This window comes from Hyperolius riggenbachi, chromosome 1, assembly GCF_040937935.1.
Source record: "Hyperolius riggenbachi isolate aHypRig1 chromosome 1, aHypRig1.pri, whole genome shotgun sequence".
Lineage (NCBI taxonomy): Eukaryota > Metazoa > Chordata > Amphibia > Anura > Hyperoliidae > Hyperolius > Hyperolius riggenbachi.
The window spans coordinates 260,420,452-260,440,826 of NC_090646.1; the positions used below are offsets into that span (position 1 = coordinate 260,420,452).

Sequence of the window (20,375 nt, forward strand, 5' to 3'; positions counted from 1 at the left end):
CCGGCCGCGCTGAAGCATCTCTCGGAGAGGACAGTGGAAGGGGTCAGGACCGGAGTTCCAGGGCGTACTGGGCAAGCTCCCTCCAGATGTCCAGTCTCTTGACCCAGTACTCCAAGGGGTCCACGGGGCTGTCGGTGTCATTGAGCCTGCTGAATGACCCCATGTAGTGAGCCACCATGCTAGTTATTCGCTGCTGGTGCTGGTTGGAGGTGGATGCTGTGGCTGGCACCTCTGCTGTGGGCTGCTGCACTGCATACAGGCTCTTGCTTAGGCTCTTTAGATCTCCGGGCCGCCAGTTGCTGCTGCTGGTGGTAGTTGTTGTGCTGCTGGTGGCGATGTCAGGCACCTGTTGCTGGGTTGGCAGAGCAGTTACAGTGGGGATGGAAGGCTGGGGTAATGCTTCCAGTAGTGTGCGCACATGGGCCCCCTGCAACTCCCTTGTGCGTTGCTCGGTGGTGGATGTCATCATGAACTCTCCCAGCTTCCCCTTCAGACATGGGTCCAGCATCAAGGTGATCCAGATGTCCTCCCTTGAACACATCTGGATCACCTGGGGGTCCCTGAGAAGGCAGGGCAACATGTGCACACCCATGGGAAACAAGCGGGCATTGGCAACAACATCTTCATCGTCCTCGTCATCCCATATCACATGCCTGTCCTCTTCCTGTGCCGTGTCGTCCTCTCCAAGCCGCCATCCCAGTACAACGCCAGCGGCGCTCTGCTCCTCCTCCTCAGCATTCAGGTTAGGGACCTCCAACTCCTTCACCTCCTCCACTACCTGTGAGCCCTCTTGTGCTACCTTCTGGTCCTTTTCCAGCTGCCTCAGGGCTTTCTCCCCATGATCAATTAATTTGCACATTGCCTGCTCCAGCAGGCAAACCATGGGCACCCACTGACACACGGAGGCCTGCTCCTCGCTGACCATCTTGGTTGCCTCCAGGAAGGGAGGCATACTTGCCGCATCTGTGTCCACTGACTTGCACTGATGATGGGGACTTGCTGGTTGCTGGGGACACTTTGGTCTAACATGTAGGCCCTAACAGCCAGCCTGTGCTCACACAGCTGCTCCAACATGGCCAGAGTTGAATTCCAGCGAGTTGGCATATCTATTAGCAGGTGGTGTGGCTTGCCATATTGCTGCTGTAAGGTGGACAGGAGTGCAGAGGCAGTGGCTGAGCAGCGGAAAAACCATACCACCTCCCGGGCATCTTGCAGCAGGTCGTTCATCCCCTGGTGGGTGCGCAGGAAGCACTGCACCACAAGATTAAGCATGTGGGCCAAGCAGGGGATGTGCTGGAGGTTTCCCTGCTGCACTGCGGCCACCAGGTTGGCCCCATTATCGGCTGCCACATACCCCACTTCCAGGCCTCTGGGGGTCAGCCACCTCCGTTCCTGCTTCCTGAGGGTGACCAGGACATTGGTGGCCATAAGCTTCTCCTTCCCCAGGGTCACCAATTTTAGCAGCGCTTGGAAGTGCCGAGGCTTGGCGCTGCTGCTGCCGAGGTGGGCTTGCTTTGCTGGTGTGGAGGGAGTGGGATGAGCGGAGCCTGCTGCATCCCCCCTGATCACGCGTGGTGACACCACTAACTGGGCTGCTGCGCTCTTGTCTTCCCTCCCTTCCACCAGTGTCACCCAGTGGGTCGTAAATGACAGGTAGCGACCTGTCCCAAATTGGCTACTCTACGAGTCCATGGTCACGTGGACCCACTTTCCCACAGAGTAGTCGAGCAAACGGACCACGTTTTCCACCACAAACTTATGGAGTGCTGGGATGTCGTCCCTGGAAAAATAGTGGCGACTGGGGATTTGCCACTCGGGGATGCCAAATTGGAGCAGTGTCCGCATATCGCTCCCCTCCTGCACCAGGGAGTAGGGAAGGAGCTGTGATGCCATGGTCCGGGTTAGTAAGCCATTTAGTTTGCCAATGCGCCTGTGGCTTGGAGGCAGAGGGTTGGTCAGACCCTGAAAGGTGTCGCTCAGCAGGGTCTGACGACGATGTGATGCAGGCGAGACAGAGGAAAGAGACTACTGGCTGCCAGCCTCAATGTCTGTGTCCTGAGTAGTCGAGGTGGAATAGCGCTTTCGTGCTAGTACTCTTGCTGTGGAGGGGGATTTACGACCCTGAGGGAGGGATGATGCTGCTGCGGTGGTGGGCCTTGTGCTCTCAGCACCCCCTACTTGCAGTGCCTGACTCCTCTTTAACTCCTCATACTGAGGGCAGTGGCAGCTCTTCAGGTGGCCCTAGAGGGATTAGGCACCCATCTTGGACATATTTTTCCCACGGCTTAATTTTTTGCTGCATAATTTACAGACCGCATATTTTTTGTCCTGGCTTGACACCTCAAAAAAGTTCCATACTGGTGACTTCAATTTACTGTGGCCCTGGATGCTACCGCTAGCAGAGGGTGCAGCGGAACAATCTGTGCTTGGGGGTTGCATGGTGGTGGTGCCAGCTGAAGCAGTGTCCTGTCTACTTCCTCCACACCCACTGCTGCACCTGCCCCTGCCTGACATATGGTGATACCCTTGCCTAGGCCTAGGTGACTCGTCATCCTGCTCCGATCATTCTTCCCCAGACTCAGGCTGCACATATGGACGGTCCACAACATCACAAAAAAGATATTGCAGTTTTAGAGCAGGTGCAGAGACGAGCTACAAAATTGATACGTGGGATGGAAGGTCTCGCTTACCAAGAAAGGTTAGATAAACTGGGTTTATTTAGTCTAGAGAAAAGACGCCTTAGAGGAAATCTAATTAACATGTATAAATACATCAGAGGGCAATATAATAGCTTGGCGGATGAGCTTTTTGTCCCTAGGCCTTCTCAAAGGACTAGAGGACATGAGCTGCGCATGGAGGAAAAACGTTTTAGCCATTTAGGAAAGGGTTCTTTACAGTAAGAGTGATTAAGATGTGGAATGCATTGCCACAGGAAGTCGTTATGGCAAACTCTATACCTGCATTTAAAGGGGGCTTAGATGCTTTCCTTGCGTTGAAAGACATCCATGGCTACAATTACTAGGTTATGCCTAATGATGTTGATCCAGGGATTTTATCTGATTGCCATCTGGAGTCAGGAAGGAATTTTTCCCTTTTGGGGCTAATTGGACCATGCCTTGTGGGGGTTTTTTCGCCTTCCTCTGGATCAACAGGGGTATGTGGGGGGCGGCTGGAGTTGTACTTTGTACTGGTTGAACTCGATGGACGTATGTCTTTTTTCAACCAAAATAACTATGTAACTATGTAACTATATATCATCATCATCATAATCAAGCTCTTCCTCTGACTCCCCCACCTCCTCTTCCACCCCTACTTTCCCAGACACAGACCCCTCTTCATCAACATCGTCCAATAAGAGTTGTGATTCTGGCCCGAGCTGAATCTCCTCCATATCAGTCCCCAGTAGGTCCTGAGCTCCAGCCATCAATATGTTCCCAAATGCCGGACTGAGGGACAGAGCGCTGTCATCCTGGGAGCGCTGCTGACCACTGGCTGCTGGGATTGGATGTCACAGCAAGCATGTGGTGTTGGCTGCTGCTGCTTGGAGTGCTGCTCACAGTAGAGGTCTGGGATGCAGTCATGATGTCCATCAATACGTCAGGTTCCATCTGCTCAACCACCACATGGGGACCAGAAGTTTTAAAATATTGTGATAACGGCGTCCACTGACTCAGCCCAGGCTGTGCTGCCCTTTCTGCTGCACCACGACCCCGTACAGCTGGGCATCCTCTCCCTGGCCGTGGAGCAGTCCCAGAAGTGGCTGAAGCAACTCCCTTTCCTGACACCCCCACGAACCCTGCCAGACATGTTACTAATGAATCACTGCAAAATGAGATGATTAATACCAGTGAGCAGTGAGCACAGTATAACGTAACTGAAGGGTATCACTGGGTAATGGGATGATTAATACCAGTGAGCAGTGAGCACAGTACAACCTAAGTAAAGGGTATCACTGGGTCATGAGATGATTAATACCAGTGAGCACCGCACAACCTAACTGAAGGGTATCACTGGGTAATAAGATGATTAATACCAGTGAGCAGTGAGCACAGTACAACCTAATTGAAGGGTATCTCTGCCAAATGAAATGATTAATACCAGTGAGCAGTGAGCACAGTACAACCTAAGTGAAGGGTATCACTGGGTAATGAGATGATTAATATCAGTGAGTAGAGATGTCGTGAACCTCCGATTTTCAGAGGTTAAATGAGTTACCTACCGCACACTGAGACCTGGGTTCAATTCCCATCCCAGCCTGGGTTCAATTCCCAGCCACGGTATGTAAGCTGGCTTTTGATATAGTACAATTCAGTGGATTAAGCAAGCTAATTTTTCTCTTGGATTGATCATAATGGTACATGCTAGGCTGGCTTCAGCATGTAGTGTTGTTGGTGGTATAGTGGTTAAATGAGTTACCTACCGCACACTGAGACCTGGGTTCAATTCCCAGCCCAGCCTGGGTTCAATTCCCAGCCATTGAATGTAAGCTGGCTTTTGAAATACTACAATTCCCTGGAAGATGAGACACTCCTCCCTCCGGAAGGAGAGAGAGAGAGAGAGAGAGAGAGAGAGAGAGAGAGAGAGAGAGAGAGGAGGATAAGGAATAACAAGCAGCTAGGAACAAACCTACAAGATCCTAACTAAACTCTCCATAGCAGAGTCTGTCAGCAGCTGTCCCTTAACTAATTACTGGAGGCAGACGAGTGAGTAAAACGACTGCAGAACCTTGCCTTTTATAAGGGGGGGGGGGCTCCAAGAGTGAGTGTAGTCTGATTGGTGACAATATGCCTGCTGACTGTGATGTAGAGGGTCAAAGTTCAGCTCAATGGAGCATTATAGGGCGAGTTAATGTTCCGCAAAAGTTCGACTTCGCCGGCGAACGTGACCCCCCTAAGGTTCACCTGGAACCATTTCGCGGGCGAACCGTTTGGGACATCTCTATCAGTGAGCAGTGAGTACAGTACAACCTAACTGAAGGGTATCACTGGGTAATGAGATAATTAATACCAGTGAGCAGTGAGCACAGTACAACGTAACTGAAGGGTATCACTGGGTAATGGGATGATTAATACCAGTGAGCAGTGAGCACAGTACAACATAACTGAAGAGTATCACTGGGCAATGAGATGATTAATACCAGTGAGCAGTGAGCAAAGTACAACATAACTGAAGGGTATCATTGCCAAATGAGATGAATAATACCAGTGAGCAGTGAGCACAGTACAACCTAACTGAAGGGTATCACTGCCAAATGAGATGAATAATACCAGTGAGCAGTGAGCACAGTACACAATGTCACTCACGGAACTTAATGAATGAACAGCACTGGCAGTGGCAGTGTGACTGTCTGTAAGTATTAGCTGAAGTGTATGACTGGCTAGCTGAATACAAGTGAGCAGTACACTCTGAACCTGCCTGCCTGCACTAAACACACTAATCACCAGTACACTCTGATTACACTGACTACAGCAATGACTCACTGGCTAGCTACCTAAATACAACTGACAAGTACAATATAAGAGCACTGTTAGCAGTAAAAACGCTGGGTTTTGAGACAGAACACACGCTTGCTGAAGGAACAATGGCCTGGAGATGATCCTCTCAGTACCAGAGTCTAGCAAGGACGGAGCTTTTCCATCATGGCCGCCGCTTTATATGCAGGAGGGGAGGGCATAGCCTCTCCTCCTGTGATTGGTTGCTAGGGCCTGGCTGGGGGCCTCTGATTGGCCCAGGGAGGTCACTTCCACCTACTTCCGCTATTCATGACCTAACCACGAGTTCTACGCCGTTTTCACGAGCGTGAATGCGTTCATTCACGGTCTGCCAAAGCGGGTTTTAGTGAATAAAAATTGATCCACGGCGAAGAATACCCATGGCGGATAGATGAAAAATGGTCGTGGAATCACGGCAAGTCGTGATCATGACCTGCATCCGAGCATCACTGGTGGAGGGAGAAGGAGACTGTATTTGGGACACTTATGTATGGGGAGCTTGGATATGTGCCATACATAACCCACATGGTGGCATAGTGAATAGCACTCTCACTTTGCAGTGACACTGGAGCCAGAAAACTATGCATTAAGTTTTTACGTTCTCCTTGTGTTTGCATGGGACATGGTTTTCCTCCAGGCACGTCAGTTTTCTCTCACATCTCAAAAATATACTGATCAGTTAGTTGCCTACCTCCCTCCCAAACAATTGCCTCAGGGTCCTTTTGGATTGTGCACATTGCATTGCCAGGTGGTGTTAGCGCTTGAGACTACACCTATTTTGTGCACCTATGTTTTTAAGCATATTGTGCTGCGGTAGGTCGCAATGCAACACTGCTAAAAAGTCACAGAAAAGCATACAGTACAATGAAAGTATACTTTACTGCTGCTGTAAACACACGTTGCATGGTAAATGCAGAGCAACATGCTCTATGTCACTCCATGGGATCACCGCACCACACTCATTGTGAAAACACCATAGGAATATCATTGCTTTGCATTGCAATGATATTGTCTGTTGCACAAAATGCAACAGACACAGTGTGAAAGGACCCTTGGAGTGATGACAGCTGAATGGAAATTTGTGCGCCACCAGCTACTAATTGCAGCTATAGTGGCACCCACTGAACAATTTGGGCGTAAGAGGTGCTCAATATAGTTGAAGCACTGGGAGCGTGGTAGTTTTCGGTAGAGATCTGTATTTACCTGTGTAGGCATAGACTAGCATTGGAGTAGGTAAGAGGTTTAATGTTAGGCTTATGCTGGGAATACACGGCTCGATTCTGAGCCATTAAGATGGCTCGATAGATAATTTCCGACATGTCCGATCTCCGGCCTGATCAATTCGCCGCTCGATTCCGCATTGAAGTGACTGGAAAAAGATAAGAAAAGCTGAATCGAGCGGCAAAATCGAGCCGTGTATGCCCAGCATTAGGTAGAGGTAGGTTGTTGCTAGGAGAAGATAGAGGGAGGATTAATGTGATAGTAAGGTTAAGTAAAGAGATAAAAGAAGATCTGTAAAATGACCAATATTCTATTATTGCAGTTAGCCAATAGAAGTTCAATAGTGGCATCATTGTCAATATTCTTCTTGTGGCTTCACCCAGTGCCCAAATTTCTCTGGCTCCTTTTTTTTATGTAAAAGGAAGTTAGGCTCGTACACACACCTGACTTAAGTCGGCTGAGGCGGCCAATAGCGACCGCCTCAGCCGATAATCAGCAGTGTGTGCAGCTACCCCCAACCAGCATGCAATCCATCCAGTGGATTAACTCACCCCCAGCGCCGCTGATCTCTCACCAATCCCATTTCCCACCATGTTCGCGCCGCGCCGTGACCCAAAGCGTGAAGTCACACATGTGCCGCTCATCCCCCCTCATAGCAGCACAGCGTGTTACCAGCTAGACAGCTGACACGCATGTGTGCAGCCCAGCGATGTCACCCAAAGGGTTCAGGTCCTGATCCCCGATGGGCGACATCCATCAAAGGTGTGTACGCACCTTTAGGGGCATTAAGCTTCATCTACACGGTGCAATTTTCCATCAGATCCGATCTATTAGATAAATGTCCAATCGGATTATGTTAGATTTTGCAATAGCTTTTGGGTACTTATCAAAGCAAAATCTGTCACAAAATTGAACTGAAACAATTTGGATGTCTACACACGATGCAATTTCTTGTTAGATCTATCTAATAGATCCATTTTATCTGATAGAAAATTGTACCGTATAGATGACTGACTGTGATAAGAATCAGATTGTGAGCTCCTCTGAAGGACAATAGTGACCTGACTACGGACTGTAAAGTGCTGTGGACGATGTCTGTATAAATAAATAATAATAATAATAACACAGTCATAATTAAATAGTCTGCTGAGCAAGTAACATATTTTTAAGTTCATACTAATCATTAGCAAATAATTAAAAGATAAATAGCAGAAGCTGGATAATAAAGCAAGATTTGGAGGCTTAAAAAAGTATTTATGTCCACTTACGTCCACCGTGCAATATAGCTTGTGTATTAGATCCTGTGCTCCTGAAGGAACAAGTGCTGTATTATTACCGCACAGGCAGCGAGCTCTTGTCATCAACAGCAGACTAATAAAAAACATGCTTCTACAAGAGCATTTCATCGCCCTGTTCCATGTTCTAGTAATCCGGTGAGATCTTGCACCGTGACTGCTGGGAACTGGGTAGCTCTGGACAGGATCTGATATTTTTCACACATAAATACAATCAATACAGTAAATTAGTGTCGCTTTGTAAGCAGAGGGCTTCAGAGCTGCCACTCAGGGGTAGAACTTCAGCACCACGGCTAACGTTCTTCTTCTTCAGAGGGGAGGAACTGAGCTCAGCTCAGCTCAGCTCTGATGCTGCTCCCTTTTTCACAGAGCAATGACGTCCATTTCTCATCATCATCAGCCCTACAACCAACAACAAAAAGAAGGGAGGTGAAAACGTGGTTTTGTGCTGTGCTCTGTGTGTCTGCTTCTATTTAGGCAAGCTCAGCTCTTGGAGGAGCTCCTGCTCTGGATATCACACCTGCTCCCTCTGCAGCTGATAGATTGGAAGTGTATCCTGCCAGCCCATCTTTCTCTCGTCCCTGGGGACAGAACAGCTGTATCTTTAGACTTGAAAAACCTTATTTTCTGCAGAGTTTCTTTTCCCCCCAGACTAGTTTCTGCAGGCAGCACTTACTTGGAACATACCCCCTTGAGCAGGTAAGTGCAACTCTTCTTATCTTAAAGCTACACGTTTTGCTTGCATATAACTAGATATTTGAAAAGCAAAAAGGCTGAAAAGCTTAGAGAGATTATTTCGAGGGGAGTACTTGAGGCAATGAAATATCTGCACTGGCTGACTGTCAATAATTAGCTTTATTGACAGACTAGTGCTCTGATCCATATAGCTGCCCTGCACTCTAACTGAGAGGATTTGATGTTAATGTTGTTCAGCCTGCATTATGTGCATTTTATTGTATTGCCCTTGACTACTCGTTTAATCCCTTGAAACTTAAGGACCATTTGACACATTGGTAAATAATAGGCAGAGTTACTGATGTGCACTTTAACAGAAGAGAAGAGTTGACCGGTGATGTGTGACTGACAAATGCTGTGCTGCAGTCAGACTGGAAAGTACCATGAATGTCAGAAGTAGTTCCATTGTCACAGGCTGTTAGTGCAAGGTCAGAAAATGCTATAGCTGTGCATACAGTCAATTTAAATGGATTCATTCACCACTGTGCTTACAATGCAAACAACAGTGGATGGGCAAAGTGCACTGTAGTTTGACATAAATGATCTTTTTATGATCTGACTGTAGGCTTGTTGTTAGGAGTAGATGCGCATCCTTAGTGTTGGACTGTCTTTTTAACCATGAAAATGATTTTGAAAAATGGTTGATATTTTTTTTTTTTACTAAGTTAATCAGTCTGGATTAAGGTTTTAAGGAAACATTACAATTGGTGTGGATACGGTCAATTTGAAAGAGATGTGTTGAGGGATCCCTACTTCTTACAGGAGAATACTGCAAAGTTGAAGGTTTAAGGGTTGTTTCACACTGAACTCATAGTGCTCCATTGCAATAGACAATATCATTACACCCCAATGTGATGCAATGATATTGATATGGTACATTGACATGCATATGGTATGTTTAATGCGGCGGGTCCTGTCGGAGTAAACCAAAGCATGTTGTGTGTGTACCAGACAACGTGCACTTTTACAATGGCGGCTGGTGAAGCTTACTTTCATTGTTTAGCATGATCGCATTGTGTTTTGCGATCCTATCGCATAGTGTGAAAGAACCCTAACACAAACCTAAATTAAAATTTCCAGTATTTACTCCATCTCTTTCCTGGTCTGCAAATCTTGTTTGTTTTTTTACACTGAAGTCCAATTTTGTTGGCTGGAGGTTCAGAATCGGCTGTCTTAAGAGGACTATATTTTGGTTTTCAATAGTTATGAAAATTGTCCACTGAGATGATGCTTCGGGGTGACTCCTGACAGTTGCTCTGGACAATAAAGGGCTATCAATGTCACTGCAGCTCAGACATTTGTTTATTTTAGAGGATCAAGACAGGTTCAAACATCCAGGCATTGCTGTTGACTCATTATAGCCCAACTGGGAGACTTGACGGTAAGGCTAAGCTCACGTTATGCACTTTTGCTGTGTAATGCCCACGCTACAACGTGGGCATAATGTAACACGCACTCTACACATTATAATGTGCACAATACTTTTAATAGCATGAAGATTGCTATAGTAGCATGCTCGGTAATGCACATTAGTACTATACTGCCATGGATAGTAGGGAAAGGTGTAACTCTGCTGGAGTTTTATCGCCACCTAGTGGTTGCGCCCGGCTAACGGAAAAGAACCTGCACATTTATCCAGAAACACACTGTAGGAAGTATGTTTAGATAACATGGTCCATTACAGAGATGTATACCGTACACGCCAAATTTAATTGTATGTGCAGTGTGTTCACATACAACAATGCACCATGCAGCAAGCCATATAGTGTGAACTTAGCTGAAAGGGGAACTGAAGAGATAGGTATATGGAGGCTTCCATGTTTATTTCCTTTTAAGCAATACCAGTGGCCTGGCAGCCCTGCTGATCATCTGCCTCTAATACTATTAGCCATAGCCCCTGAACAAGCATGCAGCAGATCAGGTGTTTCAGACTTTAAAGTCAGATCTGACAAGATTAGCTGCATGCTTGTTTCTGGTGTTATTCAGATACTACTGCAGAGAAATAGACCAGCAGGGCTGCCAGGCAACTGGTATTGATTAAAAGGAAATAGATATGGCAGCCTCCGTATATCTCTTACTTCAGTTCCCCTTTAAGAGATTAATTTGTCATAAACTGAATTGTTGTTGTGCAGAAAAAGAAAAGATGTGTGCAGTATATTTTCTTAGATACAGTTTTTGTATGCCGTTGAATTCCTGAGTTTAGGTTTTCTTGAAAAAAGCAATACTGAATTAAGGCTTGGTTCACACATAAAAAGGTGTCCAGTCCTGTCCTGTCAGTTTGGTATTAGCTTTGTATGCGTTTCAATGGCTGTGTTCCCACATAAATCTGTACATTCCCGGTCCGGTCCAGTCCTGTCAGTTTTGTATGTGTTTCTGTGGGTGTGTTCACAAATAAAAGGTGTACATTTCCAGTCCAGTCAGGTAAAACTGCTAGAAAACTAATGCAATATTGACAGAACAGGACAGAACAAAAACTATACCAGAAAGTTGCAGATTTATGTGTAATCTAAGACTTAGTGATTTTCCACAGTACCTTACTCTGGTTTTCAGTGTCAATTTAGAACCTGAAAAAAAAATTGTTGGCTTATTGCATTATATTACAAGTTTCCCTGGGAGGGTGCATAAAAGATAAAATACAAATGCCCTTCAACATTCTAAAACCTTGAATGGGAATTGCTTGCATCAAGTAGAAAGGATCTCATCTACTAGCAGGTTTCACAATGTTTTCTCTGTTGGTAAATAAAACTAATTTCAACATACAGTAAAGTTACACTGTGTTGGGCAACTCCTAATGCTGGGTACACACTATGAGATTTTCTGGCCGATTTACTGTCAGATCGATTATTTCCAACATGTTCGATTTGCTTTCCGAATGATCTCCGTGCATTTTCTGATCAATTTCCTATTAAAGTGAACAGAAATCGATCGGAAAGCAAATTGAACATGTTGGAAATAATCGATTTGACAGTAAATCGGCTAGAAAATCTCATAGTGTGTACCCAGAGAGCGCCATAGATTTGTAGGTATGCAGCTTATGCATAGGGGAGTGTCAGTCACCCAATTCACAGCCAGGCTATACAGAACTCATTCACTACTAAGCATTTACTGATCAGATATGAGACATGATGTGGTTAGATTGTGAGCTTGCAAGGGCAGGGCTCTCTCACCCTTTTGTGTCTTGGAATTTGTTACTCAGTCTGTAGCTTGCACTGTGTTATATATTTTATTCATCATGCTATATTTGTCATTGGACTCACCAGTTCTGCATTTTGCACCAGTGTCCATATTTGATGTATATTATTGTTTGTATCATATTGCACCCCATGTTTGTTTTTCATACTTTGTACAGTGCCACAGAATATGTTGGCGCTTTATAAGTCAATAATAATAATATGGTTATTTTCATATTGAAAACTGTAATTGGAAACAGTAAGGCTGGGAGCACATTTGTGCATTTCCTGCATAGGAAAACTGACAACCAATGTTTATCAGTAAGCTAGCTCACAAAGCACATCTGAAGTGAGAGTGATGAGGAGACTGACAATTGTAAACAATGCTCATTGCCTGGCTATTCTGCTGAGCTACTGTCTCAAATACCTTTTATTCATAGACCCTGAACAAGCATGCAGATCAGATGTTTCTGACTGACATCTGACTGGATTACCTGCATGCTTGTTTCAGGTGTGATCCAAATACTACTGCAGCCAAAGATCACTGTTGTTTAACCTCTTCAGGACCAGCCTCTCTAACCCCTCTTAAAGACCAGAGCATTTTAATTTTTTTTTTTGGAGGGGGACTGGGAGTTTAGATAGCCAGGTAGAGGTATCCCCAGTATAGATAGCTAGGCATGAGTGTGCCCAGTATAAATAGGTGTCCCCAGTATAGGCAGCAGCCATTACTCACTTCCCACGGTCCAGCAATGAGCAGCTTTCCCCGCCTCCTCTATCGCCTCCATCCAGGATCGCTCTGCCGCTAAGTTCCGGGTCTCGGCTTGATGACATCATCAACTTAGCAGCACAGCAAGGACGGATGCCGAGCAGAGTGGAGGGGAGCGATGATCGCCGGGGAGATGTTAGGAGGATGAGTCCCGGTCCTCTTCTTCCCCTCCTACCGCCATTGCTTTTCATAATCGGCCGGCGATCATAGTGATCACGTGATCAGGAGCCAATCGCCATGGCTCCTGATCAGTGAGGGGAGATGTCAGCAGTCATATGACAGCTTAATCTCACCTCTTGTGTGTGCGGGATCGTGCCAGGAGCAGAAAAAGCAGGTGGCGAAAATCCTACAGCACATCAAGCTTAGGCAGCCACAAGTGCGGCACAGGATTTACTATCGACGGTCCCCAAGAAGTTAAAGGGAAAAAATAACAGCCCCTGGGGGGTTACTTACCTTGGGAGTGGGAAGCCTCTGGATCCTAATGGATCCTAATAGCCTAGACAGATGGGGTTCACGCTACTGCGCCTGCACTGGAGCATGGAAGGTAAATATTTCAGCCGCTACTAGACCTGCGCTTAGGGTTGCAACGGTATGAAATTCCACAGTATGATAGCCGTCTATAAAAATACCATGGTATTACGGTATATGGTATTATACAATTATTTGGACCCGGAGCCTCCTCCCTTACATTAAATAATGTGCCCCCTCCCACCCCCACCCCAGTGTGTGTTGCCCCACTCCCTCGGTATACATATGATTAAGCCGCCGTGAGATTTGGGCGCCGGGTAAAACTGTAAAAAGCTCACTCTGCTCCTGCAAAAGTCCTAGTGGCATTAGAGATAGGTGAAGCCAGTAATATGTGGGCACAGCATAGGTAGCCAGGGATAGGTGTAGCCAGTAGTAGGTGGCCGCAGCATAGGTAGCCAGGGATAGGTGTAGCCAGTAGTAGGTGGCCCGCAGCATAGGTAGCCAGGGATAGGTGTAGCCAGTAGTAGGTGTCCACAGCATAGGTAGCCAGGGATACGTGTAGCCAATAGTAGGTGGCCGCAGCATAGGTAGCCAGGGATAGGTGTAGCCAATAATAGGTGGCCGCAGCATAGGTAGCGAGGGATACGTGTAGCCAGTAGTAGGTGGCCGCAGCATAGGTAGCCAGGGATAGGTGTAGCCAGTAGTAGGTGGCCGCAGCAAAAGTAGCCAGAGAGAGGTGTAGCCAGTAATAGGTGGCTGCAGCATAGGTAGACTGGGATAGATGTAGCCAGTATTAGGTGGCCGCAGCATAGGTAGACAGGAATAGGTGTAGCTGGTATTAGGTGGCCGCAGCATAGGTAGCCAGGGATCATTGTAGCCAATAGTAGGTGGCCGCAGCTTGGGTAGCCAGGAATAGGTGTAGCCAGTAATAGGTGGCCGCAGCATAGGTAGACAGGGATAGGTGTAGCCAGTATTAGGTGGCTGCAGCATAGGTAGACAGGGATAGGTGTAGCTGGTATTAGGTGGCCGCAGCATAGGTAGCCAGGAAGAGGTGTAGCCAGTAATAGGTGGCCACAGCATAGGTAGCCAGGGATAGGTGTAGCCAGGATAGGTGCCTGCAGTATAGAGAGCTGGGGGGAGGGAGGACGCAGCGATGGGGGTACAAATACTCACTAGCCGGCGTGTCCTGCATGCGTGTACTGGCTTTGCGTGAGTTATTGCTAATATCCACTACATTGCAGTAACTGCTGTGAAAAAACGCACCCGTTTTCGCGTATACAAAAACACAGTGTGCAGAAAATGCATGCAGAAAAACATGGGCAGGGGACTGCCAGGCAAGTGTGCTTCCAGACTTACATTTTAGCCACACACAGGGCAAATCGGAGTTCACTTATGAGCCAGCTGCATAGAGTTTTGCTTTAGTTATCATTACTTTGGGAGCCTAAAACAAAACTCAGCTTGAGTAGCTTGGTGCAAAATGTATACATTACTGTAAGACTGATAATATTCTGCATGATGTACATCAGTAGTGTGTATCTCATTTTTCAGCCTACTCTCAGTGAATCTCTCGGTAATACAGTGTAATGTGAATCACAGCTGCTGTGACAATACTAATGAAGTGCCACTTTCTGCGCTTTGGTAGAACCGTGTCTCACTTTCTAGGTGGAATTCATGTTAGCTCTGAATGTTTTGTTGGAAAATCACTTGACATTACAAATGTTATGGGAAAATGAATACATTAACAGGTACATTATAGAATAACAGAAAAGATTTCAAGGCAAAACATTCAGTCTATATTCAACTTGTTGCTCTTAAAGCATTTTGTTTAGGCACAGTTTTATATTCATCATTTGACAGGATATTGTTTTGAATGAATTATGCATTAAAAGTTTGAAAAAAACAAAAAACCTGCTGCATCTATTCATAGATGGTTTCTCCTCCTAGACAAACTATAGCTGCCAACTCACTCACAGTCATTGTCACATGTGCAAGTAGGGAGAGAGTGATTGCTCTGTCAGCTGACACAAACCATGGATGTTCATGACATTATAAGCACTGTGTTCCTGAGAGTACGTTTCCCAAGAGTTACTTATTATATTTATTTTTGAAAAAGTTTTTTTTTTTTTTTTATTTCATATTTTTTATCATACATAAAGGGACACTTAAGTCTGAGGGAAAATGAGTTTTACTCACCTGTGGCTTCTACCAGTCCCCTGCAGCCATCATGTGCCCTTGCAGATTTGCTCGGATTCTCTTGTCCCCGCCGACAGCTACTTTCACTTTCGGCGACAAGCCCGACAGGCATGGCCAAGCATCTGCTTTTTCGCGTTTCTGACGGCAATAGCAACATAGAGGGCGCTATTGCAGACAGGAGCGTGAAAAACCAGACGCATGGCCAGGCCTGTCGGGCCTGTTGCTGAAAGTAGAAGTAGCTGCCCGTGGGAGACAGGAGGATCCAAACAAGACTGCGTGAGCACAGGATGGCTGCAGGGGGCTGGTAGAAGCCCCAGGTGAGTAAAACTCTTTTTTTTCAGTCTTAAGCGTCCCTATAAAGTACATCAGTACTGTAAGCTAGCCTGGCAATTTCAACTTACTTAGACTTCTACCAGGTGTGGCAGGTCCCCTGGTGTCCTCTGAACCCCTCTGTTCTGAAATTGCTGTGGTATGGAGTTGCAATGCTTCAATGTGTGTTTCATTCTTTTGAGAACTGCGCATGCAGTATTGCGACCATCATTTCAATTCTGGAGCTACAGTTGCAAGAATTTCTGGCTGACAGCAGGAGAATAGAGGGAACCCAAAGGAGGCCAAGGGACCTGCTGGAGAACGGGGGGCTGGAAGAAGAAAGTTAAAATCCAAATCTTTATTTCAGGTTAAGGTGTGCTTTAATTATTGGTCCAAAGATTATTCTGTAGCAATACCGTCTTGTGCTGTTTCAAGTTCAAAATATATCAACCTGTGTCTTATTTTGTGACCATTTAATTAGGGTGGTCAATAACATGTGTATATATATATATATATATATATATATATGTATCGTTTCTGAGAAAATTGATTTTAAAAAGTTCAAAGATAAAATGGTGTAAACTTGGCAAAAGTACACTTAAATATTTACAGAGTTCTGAGTTTTACATAAAGTTGGATGCGTACGTTTGCGCAACCTTGTTAATCGTCATGATTTTCCCATATAAATCGTTGGTTGTTACGATAAAAAAATGTCAGTTAAATATATAATTTATCAGACAAAGATTGTTCACCATCATGGTTTAGGGGAAGGATACAGAAAGCTGTCTCGGAGATTTCAGCTGTCTGTTTTCACAGTTAGGAACATAATGAGGAAATGGAAGACCACAGGCTTAGTTCAAGTTAAGGCTTGAAGTGGCAGACCAAGAAAAATCTTGGATAAACAGAAGCAACGAATGGTGAGAACAGTCAGAGTCAACCCACAGACCAGCACCAAAGACCTACAACATCATTTTGTGGCATCGTTCAACCATTCAGCGCAATTTACACAAGGAGATGCTGTATGTGAGAGTGATGCAGAGGAAGCCTTTTCTCCACCCACAGCATAAACAGAGCTGCTTGAGATATGCTAAAGCACATTTTGGACAAGCCAGCTTCTTTTTGGAATAAGGTGCTGTGGACTGATGAAACTAAAATGTATTTATTTGGGCATAACAAGGAGCATTATGCATGGAGGAAAAATAACACAGCAATCCAAGAAAAACACCTGGTACCTACAGTAAAATATGGTGGTGGTTCCATCATGCTATGGGGCTGTGTGGCCAGTGCAGGGACTGGGAATCTTGTCAAAGTTGAGGGACGCATGGATTCCACTCAGTATCAGCAGATTCTGGAGACCAATGACCAGGAATCAGTGACAAAGCTGAAGCTGCGCCGGGGCTGGATCTTTCAACAAGACAACGACTCTAAACACTGCTCAAAATCCACTAAGGCAGTCATGCAGAGGAACAAGTACAATGTTCTGGAATAGCCATCTAAGTTCCCAGGCCTGAATATAATTGAAAATCTGTGGTGCGAGTTAAAGAGAGCTGTCCATGCTCGGAAGCCATCAAACCTGAAGGAACTAGAGATGTTTTGTAAAGAGGAATGGTCTAAAATACCTTCAATCAGACTCCAGACTCTCATTGGAACCTACAGGATAAGTTTAGAGGCTGTAATTTCTGCAAAAGGAGGATCTACTAAATATTGATTTCATTTCTTTTTTGTGGTGCCCAAATTTATGTACCTGCCTAATTTTGTTTAAACAATGATAGCACGCTTTCTGTAAATCCAATAAACTTAATTTCACTTCTCAAATATCACTGTGTGTGTCTCCTATATGATATATTTAATGGACATTTTGTATTGTAACAACCAGCGATTTATACAGGAAAATCATGACGATTAACAAGGTTGCCCAAACCTTCGCATCCCACTGTAGAACTAGTTTCTCTTGTCTATAATGTAGATGAGTGGGAAAAATCTGATGATAATCCAAACATTTGTATAGCGCTTTTCTCCTGTCGGACTCAAATCGCTCAACAGCTGCAGCCACTGGGACACGCTCAAGAGGCCACCCTGCAGTGTTGCCTTGAACTCCTTATTGAATAGGTACTGACCCTAGTCAAGAGCTATGCAAATATTTTGTATATTATTACTATGCTTATGTATAGTTGTTTTGTTTCATGGTGTTTGCTTTTCATTAGTGCAAGGATTTGCATCATTCTCTATGAAGTTGGATTTTTGTACTTACTTAACCCTCTGGCAGTCTGATTCTTTCCGGATTTTAGCTTGTTTTTTCTACCCCGAGCCTGACCCATGATAACCGCCAAGGAGGTTAAGGTACACTGCCTCAGGTCAGGTATCCTTTAAAGTGAGATTTTACTTCCTAAACTTAAACTAAGTAACCTACTCTTAGGTACAAAAAAAAAATACTTTCAATGTTAATAGCAGTAAAAGTTTGTACTGCTTTTCTAATCTCTGCTCATTTTCAAATGAAATCATTGCCAGCTAGAAGTCTCTTCACTTTGCTCCTGTCCCTTCTCTCCTACAGTGACTTAGCTGTTGTCATGGTGATGTGTCCATTCATCATCATCAGAGGAGGGCAGCAGAGTGAAGTGATCAGGCGGGGAGCTTATCCTGGCAGGCAACGATTACATTTACCAATTAATAGAGCTAATTAAACTTTTACTGCTCTCTATATTGAAAGTATATGTGATTACAGTCAGGGGATGATTTAAAATATTCTGTTATATACCAAAGAGTAGGTACTTCAATTTTAGTTTAGGGAGTTGGATAACTGACCTCAGACAAAGTACATAAAGTAAGCACAGAAATATGTTCATTCTTGAGTGGCTAAATACTGCCTCTGACACAGGAGACCTGGGTTGAATTCTCGTCTCTTCCTATTTCCGCAAGCCAGCACCTATTCAGTAAGGAGTTATTGGGCTAGACTCCCTAACACTGCTATTTCCTCCTCTAATGGCTGCCTCGCAAGCCCTTTGAGTCTGACAAGAAAAAAGCGCTAAACAAATACTGGAATTATTATTATTCTTGAGTTTTGGCTGAAGTCAAATTTTAAGACAGGAAAAAATAGGATTGCTGCAATCTTTGCTCCTGTTACCCTTCCACTCCATCCTCTTAAGGCAGGTATGTCCAAAGTCTATCCCAGAGGCCAAAAGCAGCCCACTGAGCCTTTTCTGGGTGACCCCAAAGCTTTCTACAGTTGTTAATTACATGCGTCCCACAGGCCACCTTGTATCACGGCTCTGCCTCCCCCTTTGCTAGTCTGTAGACTATCAGCCACTACTGTAGCAGTAGCAGACACTGATTAGCAGCCTCCACTATACTAGCAGCAGTAAAATCCACTGATTAGCAGCCTCCACTATACTAGCAGCTTTAACAGCCACTGATTAGCAGCTGCCACTGTGCCAGCCACAGTAAAAGTCGCTGATTTGCAGCTGCCACTGTGCTAACTGCTACCATGTGTATATGGGTTATTTCCCGTGTAAATGTTTTATTTTTAAAAAATATCACAGGCATAGTGTACTTGCAATTGTAACGATCGGTGTAACACAGAGAGGATCTGATTACCGGTGATCTGCAGTATCACCGAGAATACAGATATATACCCGATTATTGATGATCTGCAGTATCACCGATAATCAGATATACTGTATCTTCTAACCTCTGGACACCTGAGAGATGAGAGTGTTTGGTCCAACAGTAATACTTTGAGGAAAGCACCTGTGAGATAGGTGCTAGACAGTAAGAGATACTGCTCTGGATCAGATTCCTTCCACAGGTCTGATGCTCCCCAAGGGGCGGAGCCAGGCTGAGAGAGTGGTAAGGAAAGAACGTGAGTGACACCAATTGGCAGTGCCACTAACAGATCTGTGAACTATCTCTTAACAGGAGAGATAGCTCTCGAGGTCGGACAGGCCAGGTCGTAAACACACGGACAGATACAGTACAGAGGCAGGAGACAGATGCAGAATCCTGGGACTAGCAGAGTTTGGCAACAAGGTATCAGAAAGACAAAGGTACAGAATTAGAGATCAGAAGAATGGTCAGGAAAGCAGAAGGTCATAACAGATAATCAACAATGCCTAGACTTGAGTGTGAGCTCCAAGATTCTCACACTCCAGGGATTGGACTAGATAATAACAATAATACAGATGGTACAGAATTCCTAGGCTAAGGTGTGAGCTCCGTGATCATCAACACCTACGAAACTGTCTAATAACACAGATACTGACAAGGTCTGAGTGCTACCATGTAGTGATCGCAACGCCAGACACCAGATGAATGACCAGCACCCAGTATATATACACTAGCGCTCTCCAGCGCCTCCCCTAAGTGCTGGACCAATGAAAGTTGCTGAAATTGTCAGCTGACCGGCTTGGTCAGCTGACCCCCTTCTGACTGCCATAAAGGCCCTGCCTCTCTGCGCGCGCGTCCTCCTTAACCAATGTGGACTATCAGTCCCAGCCACACCAGTCATGTGTTGTAATGTTTCTGCTGTGTTGGATGCGGAAACCGCCGCATCGCTGTCCGTGCGTGCTGCGTTTTCTCCGCATTCCGCATTACTGAGAGGAGCAGGCCTATGCGTGCAACTTGCCGCATTGGACGCGGAAGCCGGCGCCCTGTTGTTTGAGCATGCGGCGCTTTCTCCGCGCTCCGACTGCGCGCCAGCTGCCATGTTGAACGCGGAGTCAGCCGCCTCACT

The 20,375-nt window shown here is 45.5% G+C and overlaps 1 protein-coding gene across 1 annotated transcript in view; it reads left to right on the forward strand.

Annotated features, from left to right (window-relative positions):
• Positions 1-8,632: 8,632 nt before the first annotated feature.
• Positions 8,633-20,375, forward strand: part of NPFFR2 (neuropeptide FF receptor 2) — a 338,433-nt gene continuing 326,690 nt past the window's right edge. The window contains exon 1 of the mRNA XM_068271122.1: positions 8,633-8,707. The gene's annotated coding sequence lies outside the window, so the exon portion shown is untranslated. The remainder of the gene's footprint in view (positions 8,708-20,375) is intronic.